Raw genomic sequence first — 23,356 nt, 5'->3', positions numbered from 1 at the left:
CTTCTTTCAGAGCAACACCAACCCCTTTCCGTCTCTGAAACAAAGAGTCAAGGAAAAACATCATTAGATAGACAGGTTTCAGGGCAAGGAGGTCACAACTATCCGTAAATTATGAGCAACTTAAAGTGTTTCAGTAAATATTACTACACACTAAAATGAAGCAAGCAGGTTTCATTCCATGTGCTTGATTTTCAGCACAGCTGTTGACCAAGTTTCAGTTGGTTAAACATGTGTACATATGCTGAAAGGAGCAGGGCTGCACAGGGATCACGAGGACAACCTGGTCTTCAAAATATTTTCTGGATATACAAGGTGGAAAAGACCAAGAATAATGCTTAGCCTGGACTGGTTACAGAGTTGCTAGTTAAAAAGAAGTCTCTCTTCACCCTTAAAGGCCATCCCTGTCACACAAGCATTATTGCCAGACCTACATAAAATATCATGGATCCCACAAAAATCTCACAGTGATACTTTTCCAAATTTCCAATTTATATTTGAACCAGTAATGACCATACTAAAGGGGTATATTAAAATGGGCACAATCTCGTCAGATACTTTGGAAGGGAGTGAAACCCTGTCAGTCAAAAAACCCCATGCAACCAGGATTACAGAAGAGCAACACGGTCATGGCAAAACTCTTCCTTTCTCCTCCCAGGAAAGTGCCAGGCTTCCTGGCTTGTCCATGTGTGCCAGGGCCTCGCACGCCAAGCAGTGCCCTTGTAGGGGCAGGAGTAGCCTTGGACCCTGCTCTCCACGGGCAGGTGACAGGGCTGTCACCAGGAGGGTGCCACGAGGAGCATCTGGGCTGTGTGCTCAGCAACCTCCCGCACTCGAGCGCTCGTTCCAGCGGCTTTCATTTGTTTGTTGTACTTGTTTGTGTAGCAGCCATCACACCACGGGTGAGATGTTGCAATCGCTTTCCTTGATTCCCCATTACAAAGACGTTGACAACAAATCACCTGGATTAGGCGGGTTACTTGGGGTTTGCTGTGCTAGAGCTCTTTGTTTAAGAACATACTTGGAGTGGAGGCCTTTATAGGCATTATTTTTTTCCCGTGACACAGCAGCCACATGGCAGCTGGATAATGCCTGCAGATGCTTTGTGCTTGAGACAGAAGAGCAAGCAGCTCTGCGCTCTCTGGCAGGGATCTCGTTCCTTCTGTGAAGATGCAGCTCCCTGCTTTTCTCTCTGAATATTGGAAAATCTTTCTATAGCTGTCCGCTTGTACAATGCCCACATGACTGGAGTAGGTCCTTTGTGCTATTTTGGGAGAAATTTAAAACATTAGCATTTAAGTAGTTTATTTTCTTAAGGCAGATGTGTTAATTTTACTGGGGACTTTGCCTTTTATAGGAGTAAGAGTTTTCTGAGGGAAACTATTTACCTTTTCAGAGCCAGTTGCAGAAGCATATGTTTGTGACAGTAAGCTGGTTTTCCTCTTTCTGTTGCAGTGACTGAAATGATCAGGTAAAATGCCAGCCTTAAAGGACAGTGATTAGAGACAAGCAAACTTACACTTGCACTTTTCCAGCTGAGGATAAGTACTAGCTCTACACAAAGTGTTAACTCATGAATTACAGCTGAACATGAAATATAATTTCTGCAAAATGAAGTAACTTTAATTATTTTAATTACCAAAATTATTTTGTGTTGGATGCATATATATGCAGTTTCAAATGATGTCAATGAGAAACGAATGCTTAGATCTTGATTTAGTTTTTTCTTCTTTGTAATGTGTACTATCAATAAGAATATTTCTTTATGCAATTTGTTACTTTCAGTAATAACTTCCAGATTTTTTATCTCATGAGGAGTCAGATGTTGCACAGATCAGAGTGCAGTATATAGTTGATGATTAAACATAGCTATCCAAATGAATGGCAGCCCTGACCTCCCCTCCCTGGTGCTGGGTCACAATGTTTCTCTTTACTTCCAATATTTAACAACAGCTCTTAATATCAGACAGTACTTGCTTACGTGCTGGAAGGCAAAAGTAGAAATAATAATCAATAATTTTAGCAGAAATAATTTTTTAATGGCTGACTAAACAAAGGCTTACTTCTCATACTACAGTACCCTGATTTAGATGGATTTACTAGTCTTCTTCCCTGCATCTCCGAGGCTGTAAGAGTGAAAAACAAAAGACTTTGAGCAAAAGCTGCAGTGCTGTTTAACCTTTGTATCTTGAAGAAATCAAGTTTGTTTGAGAGGTCATCAGATTGCCTCTCTCATATCTATTGCGTATGTAGTTTAAAAGCAAAACCAAAATCTTGTTGGGTGTTGAGTGAAGGAAGTCATGTTTTGCAGACCTGAAGCCTCTACTGACTTTTCATGCATACTGAAGAGATGCCGAAAACAGACATTATTCCAGTCCTTCCTACCCCCTATCTGCAAAGATATTATCAGACAAATGCTGGGACACTACAGCAGTAATGTATTTTTAATGATCTTCAGAAAAAAATGCACGTCTTTCTTGGATCTTCTTTCCTCTGGGCAGTTTCTGAAATTGCAACTGAAAGCAGCCCCAGCAGCAGCCCCTACGCAAACTGTCAGCTGGGATCATGCTAAGCTTTACTGAACTGAATACTTTCACCTGAAAAATTGGGGATGCTTTAAAGGGAATATTGCTAAGTAAACATTCTGTTAATGCACAGAAACAGCTCTTCCTAACCTGGTTTATGGCACTTTTGTTAATGCTTCTCCAGGCAATACTCAGGGCAGCCACTCTATCATGAAGCTCTTCTACTTGAACGGGTCCCAGAGGTGATCAGACCACACCTGTAGATAGCTCTGTGTGGGCAGACAAATTTACAAGCTGAAAAGCTGAAACTAAGGACTTGACAATAAAAAATTCATGGATAGGCAGCTTCAGGTTGAATTTAATGGGATTACTCAGTTCATTGGTGTTAATCGGTGGGACTGATAGCTAAAATCTTGATTCCACAAATCCTTCTCTACCTTGTATCATGTTTATTCCTGCTAACATTATCCTTGGGAACTACATTGCCATTATACACTGCATACTGAAGGGGCTTCATCAGGCTATGCTTATGAGTAAATGCTATATCTGATGGGGCTATGCCTGCCTGGGCCATTAAATAATGGCCATAATGGCAAGGATGGCTCTGAATGGAGCTCCAGGAGAGAACTCAGGGTGTAGTACTAAAAAAGTACAGGATGTGCCTATGGACTACTACAAGTCTCTTCAGGCACCACATCTGCATGAAAATGTCAGAAGAGTGCCTGGGATTACTGAATGGAAAGCTTGTTTGGTTTGGTGGTGGGTAGCATCAGTACAGATGGTGGGGAGTGGGTACAGTGGAGGTTACCAAAGATATTACCACAACTTCATTTTTACTTAAAACATCTTGCCAATCTGTATTGAAGCACAAAGCTTAGCTCTGCATCAGCAGTCAGGTGGGAATCTCTTAGCAAGGAGGACATAGTTTGAAACTCTGCAATTCTGTAAGTACAGGCATAATCACAGTTGTTGCAAAATCAGTATCATAGGTAGGAGCATGAGACGTTCAAGCACGTCTACCCAGATGAGCACCACTGATCCCAGAGCTCTCTGTGGAGAGGGCATGAAATGGGGGTGGGCATGGGGGACCCCTGCTGCCATCTGCCATGGGGAGGGCTGAAAGGCAGGAAAGGAGCTCTGGGAATCTGGTGTCTCAAGACAAACCCCATGAAAAAATCCCATGGAGAGGAGCAATACCACAGAAACAAATGCAGAGCAGTGAGTGGAGAGGTGGGGAAGCTGCAAGAATGGCCAATGTCCAGCTGTCTGGATGTTGGAGGAGTTGCCTCTCAGGTGCTTATCATACCCCATACATAGCAGAGTGGAGTCATCCAAGTGGAAATCTGAGACAGCAGTGCTGAGGAGCAATTAAAAAAAAAGCCTAAACAAACCTGTCTTCTTGATTTCTCCCTCTTCTTCACCTTTCTACTTCTGAAAGACCGTGTGCTTCTGTGTCCTGTGATATCCTCTGTACATCAAAATAGCAGATGTACCACACCTGAGGGGGAAGGATTTCCAGAGGTTTACAGGCAATATGCTCCTTCCTTTTCACAATCTGGAGATAAGGGGAATGGTCAACAGAAACATATTTTGACAGGCTCAACAGACTATAGTCCTTTTCTGCAAAGCCTTAGTGGGGTTTCACCCTGGACTAAAGTCTACAAAGACACTTCTGGTCCATTTTGTGCTGTGCAGTTGTTCCAATGAGGTTGAAGAGAGTAATTTATTTCTGATCAGCCAGGATGAAAGCCACCATTGTGATTCTATACTACCACCATAACTACAGATAGTCAACATTAAAACTAGAGTCATGCACAGCTGGTTAATACAGTGCTGTTCCATATGCTAAGTTTTTTAACTCTAGGTAGTAATCTGCTGCAGAGTATTTTGATGTAAATGGCTGGTGAGTTAATGCTGATGTTGGATATAAATACTGTGACTCTTACTAACTGGAGTAATGTACATGTCCGCAATTGAGCATTTTTCAAAGTGACTCCTTTCTGCACAAACATAAAGGACTTTTTCGATGAGGAATGTGTTTCTTTTTAGTTAGTTTTTAAAATGGCAAATAGAAAAGGTGATCAGCCTTTTGTAAACAGAAGCAGGATACATAGAGAGCTTCCTTTTAAACTTTATGATGACACATCTTCCCTACAGAAGAAGAAAGGCATGGAAATGAAATCTGGTTGAGGCATTTCAATTTAAGTTCATTCAACACTGTAGGGTCAGCTCTGCTCTTCATTTGCATTTAAACAAGGAAGTCTCAATAAAGAAACTGTTGAATTACTTGGGAGTGTCTTCAAGGCAGTATGAAACCACAGTGAAAGCTCTTCTGTGCATTTACTGCAGTGGCAGGGAAGTTACTGAGACCTCTGGCTACATTCTGGGAGAGGCAGGTAGGATCCACCCCAGCCAGCACACGTGTCATTTTAAACACATGGTAATTGTGTTAATGTAGATGAGATATAAACTGTTTGCACTTGCTTAGATACTTTGCTGCACTGGGAGTCTAATTAGAGATTTGTTTTATGGAGAACTGAAGAACTAGATTAAAAAGAAGTCAAGAAGGAATTGCCTCCAAAACATGCATAATTATCATTCTTAGTCAAATCTCAGAATTTCTGATGGATTCTAGCAAAACTGGCAAACATGCTTTCATGGGTTTTTCCGTTTCTTCCCTTAAGGAGGCAGACAGCCTTCTTAAACTCCCTCTGAAGGGAAGGGGCTTTGTGTTAGCACCCTGTAACAGCATTTCATGGTGCGTATCTCCATGACCCTTGGGTATGTCGTGCTCCCCAGCAACCACACTAGACTTTGTGTCCAGAGTCCATGACTGCTCTGCTTGGCAAGTTATTAACCAGCATTTAAGTTTATCATGGTGCTGAACTTTGAGGCCTGATGGTTTCATTCTTAAATATACTAGAAATGTATTTTTTAAAAAAAAGGGGGGGGGAAGAAAAAACATTGTTTTGAAGAAGTCAAATTTTGACAGTGTTTTGTGAATAGAGTTGTGCTAACATGCCAGGCTATGGAGATAGGATCTGTGTCTTCTCTTTTGTTTTTCTGCTTGTCCAATCCAGTTCTAGGGAGCTTGCTGTTTTGTCTAAACTCAGGTTTTCCAGAGTTGTAATTATGTAAATTACCTATAGTTAATTTAATGTTTTGTGAGTGAAGTCCAAGTAATTTTAAAATGTGTTATTCTAGCTTATAGACTGGTTTCTGAGTTAAGACAGCAGGCATGGCTTTTATAAAGGAAGTGGAAAACTAAAAATATCTGTTTTGTGTCCTTCAGACTGTTAGTGTGCAAGATCTGACAAACAGATTTGCAAGCAAGTCAGTGAGTTCAACCTCCCTCTGCTCCTCCTCTTTAATCTGGGTGACCACCTTGACTCTAGAAGACAGTTAATGCTCAATATGCCAATTCCTGCAGGTGGAATTTTGATATTAGAGATGATGGCAATTCCCAAGAGAGCCACTGCACTTAGCTCAGCAACTGGCATTTGGCCGTTCCAGATCTAACTTTCATCCAATTAAAAAACCAAAACAAAACAAAGAAAACCCACAAAACCCCACTACTTTTTAAATTTATAGATGTTAAATATTTTTACCTGTGAGGGCAGCTTTTTGAGACCTCAGATAAGCATATTACATTGGTGGTATTATTATGTACAATAGATTTTCCTGTTTGCTTATAAAAATATTCAGGAGTAGCAGTTTTTAGTCATATAGCTAATTTATAGTGTGTTTAAGTCTCCTGTCAGCTCTGTCAGTTAGAGATGGATAGGGTCAAATATTTTGGTGTTTGTTTTAGAAAATTAATGTGGGGTTGACTAAAGAGGCTAGAAAGTGGGGTTTTTTTTAAGAAAACCATCACCAGAATAAATGTACCCGTCTGGATCATCTGTTCAAGCCAGCTTTCAAACAGTTATTTACGATTTGTGAGCATGCTCTGTTTCTTATTTGTTCCTCTCTGCTCATATGAAAGAAACAGACACAGATACCAGGGAGATGAGACCCATTTCCTGGGCCTAAAAGCGAGGAAAATGCACAGCAAAGGGCAGGAGAGCTGCAGACCAGCTTACAGTCCCAGCTTGTCCGAAGGGCATTGCATGGTGGCTCCATCCCCAGGTCCATCCCCAGGTAGGTCTGGTGGACAGACAACAATTTTGCCTTGCTGAGGAGGACACAATGGGAAAACACCAGTGTTGACTGGGCTGGTACTGAAGAGGGAAGCATTCAGACCTTTGCAGCTTCTCAGACTATTACACAGCAATTAAAATAGCTCCCACCATGTAAAAATCCACCATCAGATAACAGGACACTTTGACTCATTAAATATACCCTTGCCAAAACCGTTTCTCGGGCTGTTCCAGTTTCTCGCCTGGGTCATGATGTTAAATCATTACTTGCACTCAAAACCTATGAGCCAGCTACTCGCTGGTTGAATAGACCCATAAACACAGCTGTGCTGGCGGCTACTTTTTAGGTTTTCTTCAAGTATTTGGCTTGACTTTTTAAAATAGCCTGTTTCTTTTACACAGCCTCTCATCTCCAGAGCATGACCCCCTTGTTGAAATCTGACTGTGAAATACAGCTTTCCCATTCACTTACTAGCGGCAGGATGCCTTCTGTACAAGCTGGGTGTAACAGCACAGTATTTCATTCGTGTTGTTTGGTGATTTGATGCTCTCGGCGGTGGGCTGTGCCATGAGATGTCTCTGTCTGATCTGCTTCCCTGTCTCTTCCCAGGGGAAGGCTCTATTTTCATTTCTGTAAGTTTTTTTTTTTTAACCACTTGCACTGCAAATGCCCCTGAGAGTGGGGGCAGGTGCGTGATTGTGTATATTAATATTTACACCTCCCACAAAATACTCCAGTGCTAGATGCGAGTTTCTTCATATTTATAAATGAAATAACCTTTTAGCTGTAGGCCTACATTTCATAGAACTACTCCACTTCCAGGGAACCAGAAGGAAAACAAGTTTTGCCTCACCTGAGCCCAGGGTAGGGATTTTCTGGCAGGTTTCAGTAGAATCACACAAAGTCTTTTGGAGGTATGACGCAAAATAGTTGCAGCTTGTGCCTCTGATTTCCAAATTTATTTAGCCTACTGGACATTATTTTTGTTTAGAGTAACACTTGTGACCAGCCGTTTTCACTTACATTTACTAACTATGCTGTGTTGCTTAGGGGAAAACAAAAAGTAGGTAGCAGACGTTTTATTAATTTAAATTAATATAAAATTTTTCTTTATATCAGAAGCTGTGGTGGTCTGCTAACGCCTCCAGAAAAGGCTGGCTCATCCACACATGTGTCCTGGGTCTTCTTTAGCACCTGTGATGACTCTCCTAGTCCTAAGGAATAATTATAATTTCTCATGCTTTTTGTTAGCTATCAGTTCCTGAAGTGTAGCAGAGGAGTGTCATGAAACTGAGGGGGTGTGTTTGGCTGCAAGACTGAGTCACACAGGGACACCTGTGGGTGCAGGGATCCTCTTGGAAGGCTGTGCTGCATCAGCCCAGACAACCACACCTGGCACAGGCTAATCCATTTTGTCTGTCCCTGGAGCCACATCTGGGCTGTGTTCAGGAAGAACAGGTTGGTTCTGTTTAAAAGAGGACCCAAAAGCAAGCACTGATGCAGTGTGGATGCTTGGCAGACCAGGACAGAGGATGACCTGTAGAACTGAGCTATGACATGGCGCAGACATAGAGTGCATGGGACTGCCCTGAGCTGCTCCAGGGATCAAAGCAGGCAGAGGGTTTCACCAGCTGGGGCAATGGGAAGGACACATGTACCCTCCTTTGCTCTCTCACAGGCCAAATTGGGGCACATCACAGGCAGTGGTCCAGCCCTTCCTCCACCAGGGATCTCCTCCTCCCTCCCCTTGTGGGAATAAACGTGATCCTTCTTCAAAGGGAGTATCTGCAGCTCCTCCTTGAGAGACAAGAGCCAAGTAGGGGGTTATGTGCTTATGTTATGGCTTGTTGAGGTATTTTTTTAAACAAAACACAGTTTTGGTGGAGAGTGTACATAATTAGAACCAAAAGTATTCAGAAGAACTCACAGTTTCAATTACACTTTCATGTCCAGGATGTAATTTCTCACCGAAACCAAAAGAAAAAACTGCTCTGAAGCGGCCAGGAGGGCAGAGAACCCACCTGAGATGTAGACCCTCAGCAGCAACCTGTGCCCCAGCTACGTCGGGTTGGGCTCTTGCATGCCACTCTGCCATCTAACTGCAACGTATTCGTTTTCCCCAAACCACATCTCCAGCTGTTGGTTCCTCTTTCTGAGCTAAGAACCAACACTAGGGTTTGTAAAGCATTGTGCTCCCAGCTTGACAGGCACTTGAAACTCTTGACAAGTAGTGATGGGTTCCCTTTGCTCCTATTATAAATTTTCCCTGCTTTCACACTGTTCCTTATTTTCTTTGATAAGCCCAGTGTAAATGTATAGTTATATTCATTCTGCCTATGCAGTTGAGCAAGCATTGGCTTCCCTGTTCTGGTGAGAAACAAGAGCATTGTTTGATATTAAACAATACATTGTTTTGGTGCTTCTACTGCTTTTGAGAGTAAAGGACATCAGAAACAAAGCCCTATAATGGGATAATAAATAAACCAGGTTTTCCCTTCACTGAAATAAATGCACATTAGTGAGCAGTACATTAGCTATCAGGGGTTTCCAAACCACCAAGCAGACAGCTAGTGAGATTGTTCCCTTATACATCCTTGTCAAAGAGCATCATTATCTCTTTAGATTTCTATCTGTCCTGGGTGTTTCTTGCTTGTTTTATTAGAAGGTCAGCTCTTCCTGAGTATGTCTCCTGTGGTACCATTGCCTTAAAATTAAGCACTGTTATAAAGAGCAACTGAAAGATGGAAAAAGATAAAAGAAAAATAATTTCTCCTTCAAACCATTCTTTCTGTGGATTGTCCTCTTTCTAGAGGAGAGAAGGAAGGAAAGCAGCTCTCTCCAGAGACAACGGTTCAACTAATGAACTGAAAATAGCAAAGCCAGTAGCAGTATTGTCCATACATGTCCTCCCATTCGACAAGTGCAAAAATCCTTTTTTTTCTCTCTAGTGTAGGCCATGCTTTTAGATGTTTTCATTACTTCTTCTCTGACATTCCAGTAACTTTACATTTATATCTGTAGTATACTTAAGGAAGCCTAAATGTAGTGTAGACAGAAGCACCATTTTAGTGTCTAGGTTAATTAAAATTCTTAACATGCTTAATGAAATGAAAGTGTAGCATAGTTTCAGAAATTTGATTTTTACTCAGGGTGAGAATGTAACCGTGGGGGGGTTTTTTTGGTTTTTTTTTTTTGTTTTTTTGTTTTTTTGTTTTTTTTGGTTTTTTAGTTTTAATAAGGTTTCTGTGAGTTGGGCAATACAATGATTAAAATTTGTGTCTGAAAGACAGAACTGGGTTTTTTTTATATGTTGCTGTTTTAAGACATTGGTATTTAAAATCAGACCTCCCCAAGCCAATACCAAGGCACTTACATAGTCTTCAAAGGCTCTTGGGTATGCCTTGTTCCTACTTATCTCAGTGTGAATTTGACAGACAAAGACTGGAGGATTTAACATCATTATAACTGGCTGATCTATGAATAGCAGAACTTATTAAGTCTGGTTTTCTACAGTATCACTGGAGGAATGCAGAGCAATTCCAGCTCCATCCCATGTCCCCAGCTCCTCCCATCCTCCCACCCTGTGCATTCCTCCCTTGCTCCTCTCTGCACCCCCTTCCCGCAGGTTGGGTGGCTGCTGGGGGCCGCGGATGCCCTCACCTGCAGGTTGTACAGCCCCGCTGGCCACTTCTTCTTGGGGTGGGGGAAGAGCTTGGCTCTAACTGCCTCCTGCTCTGTCACATACAGATGTAATCTCTGAGTTAGCCCTGGCTGCCCTAAAGCTGCGTGAGTTCCGCGACCTCTCTGTCGGCGTGCCGCCTGGCTGCAGCCAGCCAGCGGGCCCGCAAGCGGTGCGTGGGGAGAAGGGGGCTGGCAGTCACTACGCCTGGGGTGGGACGTGGGGCCATTTTTAGGGAACCAGGCTGGGAACATCACGCATTCAGCAAAACCAGGAAGAGCGCGCAAGTGCTAGGATGTGCAAACAGGGAAATTAACTCCCAGGCAAAGACAACGAGTCTCTTTATTGCCTGTTTGCTCAGTTACAGAGGCAAACGCTGTTTGTCTTCTGTGCTGAAATGTGCTCCCCCCCACTCCAAGTTTTACGGTAGTTTATATCTGTGAGCTTTGAGTGTCACAGCAGCTTTACTTCTGGAATACCTGTGGTAAGCTGGAGTGGCTTCAGCCATCTAAGCATGCATGAGCTACTGCTGGACTTTGTTCACTCCAAGGTGCTGACCTTTGGCCAGCAGAGGTAGGAGAGAAGCTGGTTGCTCTTGGCAAAACATGATCACAGTGTACCCAGGGAGGAACCTTTTGTAAAGTGCCCTTTAATCACCTCTGGTCGTCATTGGGGGTTGTAATGATTTAGGCTCCCTTGATAGTTTCAGTAAAAGAACATCTGAAAGCACGAGGTCTGATCTGCTGTTTCTCCGTGACCTGCGAAGTTGCCGGCTAAGGTCTCAAAGCGGCTGGGTGCTGGAGACACGACGGCGACGGTGGCACCAGGCACATGACGGTTTAGCAGGGCACAAGGCTGCTGCTGCTGGCTGGCTGAAGAGCGATCTGTAGGTTAGTAAACGTACCCTGCAGCAGTATTATGGTTGTGGTTATATTTACTATGGTATTTAGAAGGGATGCAGTCTGTGTCAGAGGGAGCCTGGTCAGTGCGGTGCCAGTTTCAGCTTCCTGGGCAGTAGTAGATGCCCTAAAACACAATGTAAAGTGTTCACAGAGTAGGTGGTTATGGATAAGCCTTGTTTCAGAGAAATCTGTTTTCCCAGTCACTAAATGCAAGAGACTGTCTTATGCTTTAGACGGGAAGGTTGTTTCTTTTGTGAAGCTGACTGTGCTCTGAGTACAACTGAGTATGTCTGTTAGAAACAGGCAGTCTTTGTGGAGGCTCCTGTTCTCTCAGGAGAGACGGGTGTCCTCCTGCCCCGCCGAAGTGTACACGGCATGCACAGCAACCGTCACACTGTACTCTGCAATTGTTCTTTTAACGTTATGTTTAATCTCTAAGGCGATTAATAACTGAGCAAAAGTAATCTTGCCACATGTATGAAATGGTCTTTTCAGGAGTGTACAAACTCAAAATACTACATTTTTTCCTCTCTGAAATGACAGAGCTCACTGCATAAGGAAATTACTTTTGTTGACATCATCAATATACTAAGAAAATTACATGCAAGGCAGTTTTAATCTACTTGAGTTTCATTTTTTAACAATAATTGTTCCAAAAAGAATTGAGAGTTTCCAAAGAAAAGCAGTCTAAAGCCTCAGTATAACCTCACCACTCTTCATCGGTCTTGTCATACATCTTCAGAAAAATATTTTGCTTCATTTACAAAGGCCAAAATGCAAAACAAGGAAAATCTCACCACCTGATGGCTTTATTTGTATTTTCTGGGATGTGCTGTCTTGTAGATGCCACTAGTTTCATACCCTGAAACATATGAGAAGTCAAATTAAATCCCTGATGTAACATTGTTTATGTCAGACGTGATGATGTGGCACCAAGAGTGAATTGGCTTCATTCGGATAAATTTATACACCAACAGAATTTCAACCATCTCTTCACATACACCCCTAAATATAAACAGAGCAAATAATTCCTTCTACAGATAGAAAATTCAGACCTCAAGGGTGATGTGGAAGTCTTTCAGTATTTGGGACAGGTGAAGGGCAGGTGACAACCTGGTTGTTGCCACATTAATCTGTGTACCAGACAGCAGTATATTACATTTTCATGTTCAGAGATTCTGTGCTTCTGTGATAAATCATGTACTGGTGAATCAAACGGGGTAAGATTGGGACAGACTGTACAAAAATGTCTTTTTTTTTTTGGAATAATCTCCAGCAATGTAGAAGGGCAGTGTCCTCAAACATAGGTCTCTGCCTACCTCCAATGGTGTCCTGAAGTCAGGACACAACCCTAGGAAGGTGACATTTCAACCATTTTCTCTTCACAGAGACTGTAGCAGTTCTTTCTCTGGTATTTGGTAACATGCTTACCTTCAAAATGCAAACTCTACGTATTCCCACCAATTAAATGCGTTTCCTTCAGGAGTTTACCTTGCATGTTTTGTAAAGGGTAAAGTCACTGACCTTTTAAAGTTCCTGAGAAGTTTTCAACTGTTAAAAAAAATAATAATAATAAAAGGGAATATCTGCAGGATTTGGGTAATTTGTCAGCGGGTTAACCCGCTGACAAACTGCAATTTCCTGTTTAACTGCAGATGCCTCCTTGCAAACAGCAAACATCTCAGGTGCATGGTGAGCATTATTTATGCCCAACAGTTGAGGCCAGTAGTTCCCATCGGTTACGTCTCTGCTAACAAATGAAATATACTGAGGTCTCTTCCCTGGACCCAAAGGCAGCACAACAGACAATCTTTTAGCTGAATTCTTCTCCTTCACCTCAGAACAAGGTGGACTTGCCCACAGTGCCTACCCTGGGCAGTCTCAGGATCTACATGCATCCACTCTGCTGAGAAAAGACAGGAGAGACAAATAGAGCAGAGCTGAGAGGGGGAATACTGCTCAGAAGAGCTCATTCTGTGTCTCCAACTCCTTTAGCCAAAGTAAAAGGATCTTCCTGTCTCAGGACGTTTTCATGCAGCTTCTGAGTCTGAACTTAAGGGTTTAGTTATTGCCAGTTTGGAAATGTCCTCTTGAAAATACAAGCCTTCCCCTAGAGACAGGAAGTGTGTGGCTTAGGTGCATCCTGAAAGAGATATACTTCCCACTTAGGTGTTGTCAGTGGCTCAAGAGCAGCAGATCCTAGGTCACTGTAAAAATGTATTATTTGCTGAGGAAGGGAAAGAGCAATTTAACTAATGGATTTAATAATTACAGCCATTCAGACCATTCTTCTCATTCCTAAACATTTCAGCTGTTAGGGTCCTTGAAGTCACAGACACTTGGCCTGTTTTATCTTGTCAAATATCTATAGAGGTAAGTTATGTCAACAGTGCTCTGAGGTCTTTCCTTGAGAGAGAAGTGTTTCGTAGCAGAAGTATAGTCCTGTAAAAAAAAAATCACCTTCCTGTGATTACTGAGAGCTGCCCGTTAACACAGCTCTTGAGCACTTCCAGGTTTAATTAGGCCAGCTCTATCCCACAGTACAAGGCAGCCAGGGCAGTCAAGGAGGGGGGATGATGCCCAAGAGCCCTGCACCAGTGGTGGGCCCCAACCTAGGTACAGCCGTGGGGGTTAAAGTGCCCTTTTACTACTTAAGCGTTTTTGGTTACAGTGGGTGATTTTACCACAAGGTTGCAAAGTTTGTATCAAGAGCTGTTTATGTTATGCTTGTGTCTCTGCACCATGCAAGTGGCTTGGTATAGACGTGGCTCTAGGGCTTGCCTGTGCTGTAGATAACGTTTGATGGAATGACAGGCAAACCCATCCTGTTTCCCCTGCTGTGGAAGCACATCTTAGACTGGCAGCAGAGTCCTTTTGACTGCATAGCTTAAACACAAAACCAGAGCACACCACCGTGGCTCAGTAGCAGCGTGTTGGCAGCTGGTTTCTGGTATAATGCTGGCTGCTGAGAAGAAAGCTCAGCTAAAGGCAGGTTTGCAGCCCAGATCCTGCCTGCCCATAGCAAAGGTCAGCAGTGGAGTGGAGCAGACAGGATTCAAACAATGGCAGAGGAGGAGCCGTGGCACTGAGGTGAGGTTAGGTAAGGCGAGAGCATGTGACGGCACGGGCAAATCCATGCTGGGTCGTGGGGACAAAGTGCACTGTGCTGAGGCAGGGCAATGGGCCAAGAGATGTGACACTGCTCCCGACTCCCGGCAGCACACACCACCAACGGGTGACTCAGAGCAGATTTTTACTATGTAAATTCCCATCCCAGGTAGTCTGACAGCATAGGACTGGTATAAAGCTTAGTCTGCTCAACGCACACTTCTTTAGTAATAATGTCTTTTCTGTGGATGGCAATTCAGACTCTGCCAACACCATGAAAATCTGCGTTTTCTAATTCTGACAAGAAATCAATGTTCTGAGACATGGAAGTTGTGAATGTGTAGCAAAATGTAATGTAAGAGACACAAGAGTTAATGGATATGGTAAATGTCCCTGCAGCTCATTCAGTCTCCTCAAGACTAAATTTTTCCTTCATGTTACTGGGAGGCAGAAAAATAAATTTGTTTTCCTGAAGGAAACTGTGTCCATTTCCTTATCTGATAACCTCTTTTTACAAACCATTTCTGAGTGATGCTCATTGTCTTATTTTCAATAAGACATGAAGAACTAAAATAGAAAAGCTTATGCCCTAACCAGAGATGATGCCTGTTGGGCTGGAGGTAAAGCTCTTTGCCTTAATATACTTACATTCTATGCAACCCGTAAAAGGGCAGAGCAATTGCTGGAAGAAAGGAAACAAGGGTTATGTGTGCTAACCACACTTATTTTCATAATCCTGTTTTGGAAGCCTATTCACTCTCCTGTGAATACAACTTTGGAGGTCTTTATCCCCCCTCTTGTGACCATGTATCAGAAAGCCCTGTGGTGCTCTTGTTTGCAAGAAGGTCCGAGGGGGAACCAGCAAGAATGTTATTTGCTGGGAACCTTTTAATTACCAAAACTGCCTGGCACATAGTTGGCTTGTGCTGGCTGGATATCCCTGCTAGCCACAGGTGGCCACCAGGTGCTTTTCAGTGACCTGTTGGAGCTCACACCACCATGCTGCACCTCCCTCCTTGATACCTCCAGATACCTAGAGCACTAAAATTCACTGGCTGCATCCAAACTTTCAAAGAGTAACTTTTAAAGAGTTTGCTATTCTGTCCTCTCTGGATGGTTCAGTGAGCTCGTTGGTGTTACAGAAAGGCTCTTATCTACCCCGCTGTGAAATCTATTGGCTTCACCAGAGTGGGAGCTCTGCTGTGAAACTAGATTCAGCAGGCTTAAAAAGAAAACTTTCCCTTGTTTTCCCACAAATTTTCTCAGTGTTGGTGATTTGACAAATGCTTTAAGCCAGCAATGCTGGCAGAAGGGCTGGTCCCACCTTCTTCTTCCCCACTGCCAGCACAGGTGTTCAGGTAGTGTGTGTGCAGGGTGCAGCCGCAGAGATGCTCGTGGCAGCACAAACGAAGGCTGCACAGGGTAGCTGTGGGAAGGACAGAGCAGGACATTATGTTGGCAGCACCAGTTTAACATGTTTGTGAGACTGTGGTGTGAAACACTGGTCTTGAGCAGCCACATCAGGCTAGTGAGGGCTAAACTGTTTTCCCACAGAGTGTTTTATTTACCCGGGGACTGAAGCTATCATCGTATTAACCTCCCTTGTAGATATGTCTATCCAGAACCCACCTTGTATTTATTTTAATGGAAGGCAAACACGCCACAGAAATGTAATGGCTGTGCCTATATAAAAAACTTATGGGTTTTGCTGGTTTCCTTCTTTTTTAATGTGCTAATTAAAACCTGTTGCACTCCATGGGTTTATACAGTGTTTGTATTCTTGCATTTTGGAACCTAAAACCAGCTTTCAGGTTTAAATAAAAGCACAAAATTGCACATGGGGAAACTGAGCCTACTCTCCAGGGTGATCCTTTGTGCTTTCATTGCAGAGTGGCAATTACAGTGTTTGCTAAAAATGCAACAAAAACTTTGTCTAGTGACCGTTAAGGCTATCAAGGCAACTCTAACTGCCCATGAACAAGAGAAGCCTAAGGTTCAAAAACAAAAGGGGAAAGTCCAAGGTGTCCTTGGCCAAATTTCCCCGCGGTGGGACTCCCCTTCAGGGCTGTGACTTTCTTCTCTTCATGATGAGATGGGGGATGTAGCTGGCAGAGCAGTCCACCTTCATAAGGGCATTTACAGGGAATCCTCCATGATGTGGCAAGATAAAGGTCAAAGCACTTATGTAGGTTACCATGGGAAGGGCTTCGGTGTGAAATAATTTGGAAAGGTGTTTTCTCCAAGTGTCTACCTGGGTGCCTGCATACCTCTGAAAAATTCTTGAGACTATATAGTAAAGCTGTTTTGAGATATATAATTATATGTGTGTTTGTTGTATACTATCCTCCCGTAAAAAAACAAAAAGAGTGTTGTGGTACAAACTGTGTGCTCTCTAAAGAATCTCCCAGGTTTTGGTCTGCAATAACTTATGAAAACCAGAAAAGGATAAATTGTGCTGTATTAACTCACATTGTGTAAGAAGAGGTGTAAAATAACATGTTATTAATTTAAATAAAGTGGTGTTGTCTCTTTAAACATTCAATAGGCAATAAAATGGTTCTACAAACATGTGGGAACCTGTTCCACCAAACACAAAGTGGTTTTGCTGAGAAAGAAAAGGAAAAAAAGGCTGTCTGTTACATTATAACATCCTAATTTTTGTGGCTGTATTGTGGCTGAGGATGGGCTTATGTGTGAATACACTGATAAACTGTAAAGACTTTCTGAGATTGAGATCAGAGACCTTGCAGGTCACTCTAAAATTCATGTATTCTTTTGGGGAAATATTTTACTTGGCACATTCCCTTCTCATTCTACTACAGTCTCTCAGTAGTTTTTGAAGACCAAATATAACCATAAAAGCCAACCTACCGCTCATTCCTTACTCTTCCTTCTCCTTTCACTTGCTCATGTGTCTGTACTGTCACACAATGCCAAGCTGCCACCTGAAATAGCTCCTGAAAACCAATTTCCTACCACGATCATCAAAAATACTCACTCTCATCAAGAGAATAACCCCACCCCAATAAAATGCTGAGTCTATGATCAGCCTGTGGATCTCCCAAAGCATTTGGGTCTTTGTAAAAATCTCAGAGAGCAGAACCAATGCTTTGCTAGTGCTTGTCATCATGTGGAGGAGCCCAGTGCACCCGATCAGCAGAGGCCAGATCACGTGCCTTGCTTGTAGAAGAAAGCCAGCTGAGGCAAAGCGCACCATCTCCTTGAAAGCCTTTTCTGTGTCAGGGAGCAGGTCCCCATCTGATAGGCACTAACAAATTGCAGTGAATCTCACTTTTTTTCTTCAAATGTCCAGCCTTTTCTATCACTGTATTCAGGAGAACAATTATTTAGGAAAAACTTTTCATGTGTAATCCCACTACAGGAAAGAATAAAAGGAAATGGAAGATCTATGGGAAACATAGGCATGGACTGATTTGGATGGACTCTTCTCTGCACTGTTCTCTTTTACATCTCTTAGGATTTGGCCCTGCTTATCAAAAAGAGGAAGCAACTAGATATTTATGGTATTATTGTGATGGATGGTGACAGTTCATTGTTGCAGTCAAGCTGTACATTAGAAGAGAAGATGTGGTATTAGCCTTACACGAGCGCAGTGGCTGCTGTATGAGGAGAGGAGGGTGTGTGCATGTACAGAACCCATCCTCCCCGCTGCTTGGACGGCTCCGCCCTTAACACTTTTCCACTCTGCCTTAGGTGTATATCCCTCATGATTCCAGGCTCATCATAAAGAGGCATATAAAAAGTCATGTAATCGTTATGGACACAGTGTGCTTGAAGCTGATGGGAATTAGGTCCCTAACCCTAGGGAAAGCTGGGGGACACACTTGCAGTATTCTATCCAATCTTCTTATGTTCCCTATAAAAGCACACCCTGCAGGACAATGTATTTTCAAAATCTGCCTTTGGGGATGCTAACACCTCAGAATACCCTACAGCAGCCTGATCTGCTGATGTTCAGTGCTTTAAACAGTAATGGGGGCACAACTTGGAAACTAACAAGCTGGAGCTAAAAGTGAAAGTATAAAATGAAAGTCAAGTGTTTGAGCAGCCACCCTACATGAGCCTAGTTGTCATAGTATGTTGAAGAGCCTTCTAAAAATGAGCCCATCGGCTCACTAGCACCGGTGCTTTTTCATTCCACTTCCACCAGAATAGTCTTCCCTGTGTGTTCAAGTACATGCATGATTGCAGCTGATAGGATTCACTTTACAATGCATATGGTTAAAAGTTTAGTTTGTTTTCCAACAGAAAAACGGAAAGTAAAGAGAAGGATACAGACTTCAAAAAACCAAGTAATCTGGTGGAGGGGAGTTTTGCAAGTTTATACCAGCTAATTTTACACTCACTTCCCTATGTAGATCAGTGGGATTGTGGCATGGATCTGATTTTGGCAGAATCTCTGAGATTTTATCCATGGATTTGAGACTGATTCCGTCCATAGTCCTGGGCAAAGCACTTAATTTCCATGCTGCAGCTTCCCTGCCTGTAAAGCAATACCCGCTTCTCTGCAGCTCTCATAGCTAGTGAGTTAACATTTGCAGAGAGGAATTCAGAAGATGAAAGGCTTGTACAGTAGAGGGGCTGCAGGCATTTTGGGACCAGGATCTGGGCTGCAGGTGTGTTTGTACAGTGCCTAACACACCACAGCCTCAGTACTGTGGATAAATAAGTAAAAAAGCCAGAACGGAATGATTGCAATCACCCTTTGGGTTTGTGGTATAAGTAGAACAGCTATCCTTCCTGTTCACTCTCAGAATTTGCCACAGAGATGCTTCTTTTGCCAGCCTTTGCCACCCTCCACATTTCTCTAACTTGGCACCTTCTAATTTTAGAGCTCTTATCTCTACACCCACTGACTCCCCTACCCCTCTTCTCTATTGACCAGCCTCTGACTCTGAAGTGTAACGATGTCTCTTTAAGTTTTACATGCCCAAGTTAAACTACTCAGAGGGCAATAACTAATTATTATGTAGGACCATCTGATACAAACCGGCAGTGCTTCCTTCCACTCCTGTGCATAGTTTGCCACTGAGAGGTTAAGACGCTTCTTTCACACTAGGATGCCCTGAGGTTGGCTATGCCGGTAAAAAAAAATGGGAAAGGACTGAAAGCTGTAGTTGTTTTGCTTCTGCAATATGCTGTTTGCTTTTCACCTTCTCCAGGCAGTGTCCTTTCCCAGAAATTAGTCGTCTCCCAGGGCATGCCCTGATCCCTCTTCTCCCACTGGCTGGTTGTGCACACTGCTGGCCGACTGGGCAAATCCGTCATCCAAAGAGTGTTTTGGTGCAGTTCCTCCTCTTGGCTGCCTGAGAAGGTGTGTTGTTTGCTTTGCCTAAGTGCTCCCGGGGCCTAATGCTCCGTTGTTATGTACAGACCATTTTTGCTGTCATGAATCATGTTTTACCACCCCTGTGCTTTTACTTCTGCACCAAGCTCTTTTTTTTCTTACGAGCAAACACGTTTGAGTTTCCGTGTTTGCCGCTGAAGAGTGCACGCTGGGTATGTGGCACGGGCTGTTATTCCTACTATCCCACCACTGCTGAGATCAGTAAACCTACCTGTTGCTCCAGGAGCTGCAGACCATTTTTTTTCATACAACCAAAGATTGATTCAGCGCAGCATGAAATAATTTTGTCAGACACATACAAAGAAAAAAAAATCACTGAAAAACCCCCTCACGCTGTTAAGCAAAATATGCCCTTATCTTATCTGTTGTGAGTAACTCAAGCTATTTGCACAACGCCTTGTGCTAGGAAGGAGTTGTTTGTACATGTTTCACTCCCTTTTTTCCAAGTTTTGAATTTTGAATGAAATCTTTCTCTTCAAATTCTTCTTCCCTGCAAAAATGTCATGGTTTCTCTTTCCTGTGCTTCCCTGAAGGTTGGACCCAGCCCTTCCTCCAAAGATCCTTTCGTTGCAGATGGTTTTCTATTAATCTTCAAACCGCTTTGGAGAGCTCTCTGCATCTGGCAGCACTAACATCCCCTCTCCCTTCTGTCCCACCCACTTAGCCTCAGCCTAAGAGCCCTTAACAAATGACTCCCAAGGAATTTAAATGGCTAACGCTCGCTGGCCAATAAAGAGATGCATAAACTGTATAACCAGGTTACACGGCTCTTGCCATTAGGAAGAAAGGTTGCTGGGGCAAAGGCACAAGTCCTCTTAACCTGTCACACTTCGATCGCGGGACCAGAGAGGTAAGGGAAATCTTGTTTGCTCTGTAGGGCTTTTTATCTGGTTTTCATTTATCGGGGAGTTGAGACCAAAAGTATGTCATTGTCAAGGTATCGGCTTTGGGTTTTGCCTTCGTTTAGGGGGTCCTGAAGAGTTTGAGAAGAAAGCAACTACTTCTAAGCAAAACTTGTGAATATCTAGAAGAATTTGCATAGCAAATAGCAAAGTCGATGTCAGTATGGTAAAAACTAAACCACTGGTATTTTAGACAGAGAAAAGCAAATAAAATCTGGTCTGAGAGATGTTTTTTTCTACAATCTTAAATTAATGAAGTGAAAGGTAGCCATTTACAATCGCTTTATGCTGTGTTTTCGATTGGGCTGTGTCTGCCATTGTCTGTACTACCTGATATATTGTTCTGCTTTTTCAAGAGATTGACATAAAAATCAAGCTTTAAAAAGTGGACTATCAACTTTTGGTACAAAATTCGGGGCTTGTAGATTGAAGGTGGCTAGGAGGTTGGAGCAAGCAAGGTATAGATGCAATTATTATTAATACAAATAGGTCTATATACTTTGTTCTGCATACTGAATTTTTCATAGCATTTTAAGAGAATCAAGTTCTGATATTATTCTATTCACATTCTTAAGTAGCATGTGAAACATTTAAGGCTTGTATATGACATAGGACACATAACATTAATCTGTTCGCCCTTATTTATTTTACTCATTTATTGCTTTGCTGGTGTCAGTGCTGTTAACAGTAGTGAAGTTTGAACTTAAATCTTGAAAAAAACACTTTAATTTTTTTTTATGGTAATGTAGTTGTAGCAAGTAAAGGTTAATTAAAACAAATGGCAAAATCATTTATTCGCATATGTCAGATGCAACTGTTGTGTATAATGGTGGCCCATCCTGAGCTAGATGGGATTGAAGCCATGCTTCAAAATGTGTGTGTTAGGTGCTCCTTCACCCTTTGCACACCCAAACTTGCCATGGATGACATCCAGTGCTGACAGCATGTGAGGGATGTCATGGCACAACTTTACTGCCATCCCTTGCAATGCTCCATGGCCTGACAGGCTGGGTTGCAGAAAGGGTGTCTTTTTCAACTGTATTATCACAGCTGATCTCTGAAGGCCTTCACACCCAACACAGTCCACAGTGGCACATCTTGGTGTTAGTTGATGATGTTGCACCAAAGACCTTGCCAGTGTCTGAAAGAGTTGAGAGAGATTTTTAATTAAATTAACATGGTTAATTTAACAGAACTGCAAAACATGTCTTTTATTTGTGAAGACAAGGCCATATGACCATCTATCAAGAGATTGTTGTAATGTTGTTGGTTTGATTATTTTTCCATGGGTTTCTCATATGGTTCTGCTCTGTATAACTGAGATTAGATAATGTGCTGGATAAAAATAAATATTAAAAATAAAGTTAAAAAAGGAGGAGCCATTTTGCTACTCTAATTTAAATTTCTATTCAATTCTGCATTTCAGCTTCATCCTTTGCTGAAGAAATGTTACTGAATTACTTGTCTTCTTTCTTCAGCTTTTAATTTAAAAAAAAAGTCCCAGTTAAGGTCAGCAAAACATTAATTTCAAATGACATCTGTCTCAAATCCCACTCCTTTTTTGAAGTGCACAATCCTAGGTATTTCCAACTGAGCTGTAATTTCAGTAGACTTAAATTGTCTTGAATTAACCCAGCACAGGAATGGTGCCTCCTGAGAGAGTCCCAGCCTTGGTTAAACATTTTTTTCTTAATTTATAATATTAACCCTGGGCACAGGTAACAAGCGCTGGAAATCTCTTCCTTGTACTTGTAAACCTTGTTTCTCAATTTGAATCCAAGGTTCAAAGGTTTGTACAAACTTCTTGGATCAGAGGTTAGGTACAAATTGCTGCACTTTGCAGCTCCTTTCTGCCGATATGACAGAATTTCACAGCAAAGATGATTGCCTTTCATCCCCCTCTCCTCTGCACAGGGGCAACGCCAGGCAGTTAAAAGCATGATATGTGCAAGTCAGCCATTGGTACCTGAGTTTAATAAATAACTAACTAGGTTCCAGTGGTGCAAGGTGCATATTATAAAAGGGGTCAAATGTCAGTGCACAAAGGAGAAAAAAAAAAAATCCAAACCAACACCCAGCCACTGACTAAGCCAAATGCTTTGAGTTTAATGTACCTTCAGCAGTTCACATCCCAACTGCCGTTTGCTTTATGTTGATTTTCATTTCTGTGACCTGAGGGGGAGGGAACACACTGGGCCACTTTCAGCTTTCCCTGAAAACCCTGCCTCCTGCTGAAAGTGGAGTTGCAGGTTGGGCCCCCCATTGTTGCAGTGTTCACGCAGTGAACACAAAACTGTGTGTTGCAGTAAAAACAGTGCATAAGATTAGTGTGAACTGAAAAGTCTTAAGCTATTTTTATTGTTAAAAAAATGACTGAGTAGACCTGGTATGAACAGGCAGGATGTTTCGCTCTGGAATCTCCAGACAAGTTAAGTGAAAAAGTTAGATTAGAAAGGCTGAAAAGGGAACTGTAGTTATGAACTTTTTCAGATACTCTTGGTTGCACCATAGGGTGCATAGGAACATGTTATTGTAATGTTGACGTAGACAGATTGACAGACAGACAGATAGATAAGAGTGTTCTGCATTACAATAACAGAGAGAAATCACAGGCACGTGCACACATGTCCCTATTTCCCAGAGGTCAGCAAAGCTTTTCACAGACATTTTCAAAGATCAAATTAAATCACCGTGTTCATCTATAAGATTTTTCTTCGAAGAGGCAAGGAGTGAAA

General features: G+C 42.5%; 1 protein-coding gene across 5 annotated transcripts in view; it reads left to right on the top strand.

The window, feature by feature from the left end:
- RBM47 (RNA binding motif protein 47) overlaps positions 1 to 23,356 on the top strand; it is an 81,202-nt gene that overhangs the window by 39,363 nt on the left and 18,483 nt on the right. The window contains exon 1 of one of the 5 annotated variants that reach the window (XM_026846714.1): positions 11,210 to 11,231. The exons of 3 other annotated variants lie outside the window; for them this stretch is intronic. The gene's annotated coding sequence lies outside the window, so the exon portion shown is untranslated. Of the gene's footprint in view, positions 1 to 11,209; positions 11,232 to 20,536; positions 20,570 to 23,356 lie in introns of those variants that run through there. One more of the 5 variants, XM_026846710.1, reaches the window with a different exon arrangement.

Source organism: Athene cunicularia (genome assembly GCF_003259725.1).
Source record: "Athene cunicularia isolate RWA chromosome 4 unlocalized genomic scaffold, athCun1 chr4_part1, whole genome shotgun sequence".
In the NCBI taxonomy this organism is placed as follows: domain Eukaryota; kingdom Metazoa; phylum Chordata; class Aves; order Strigiformes; family Strigidae; genus Athene; species Athene cunicularia.
The sequence above is the reverse complement of the archived record's forward strand: the minus strand, read 5'-3'. Positions and strand labels throughout refer to the sequence as shown.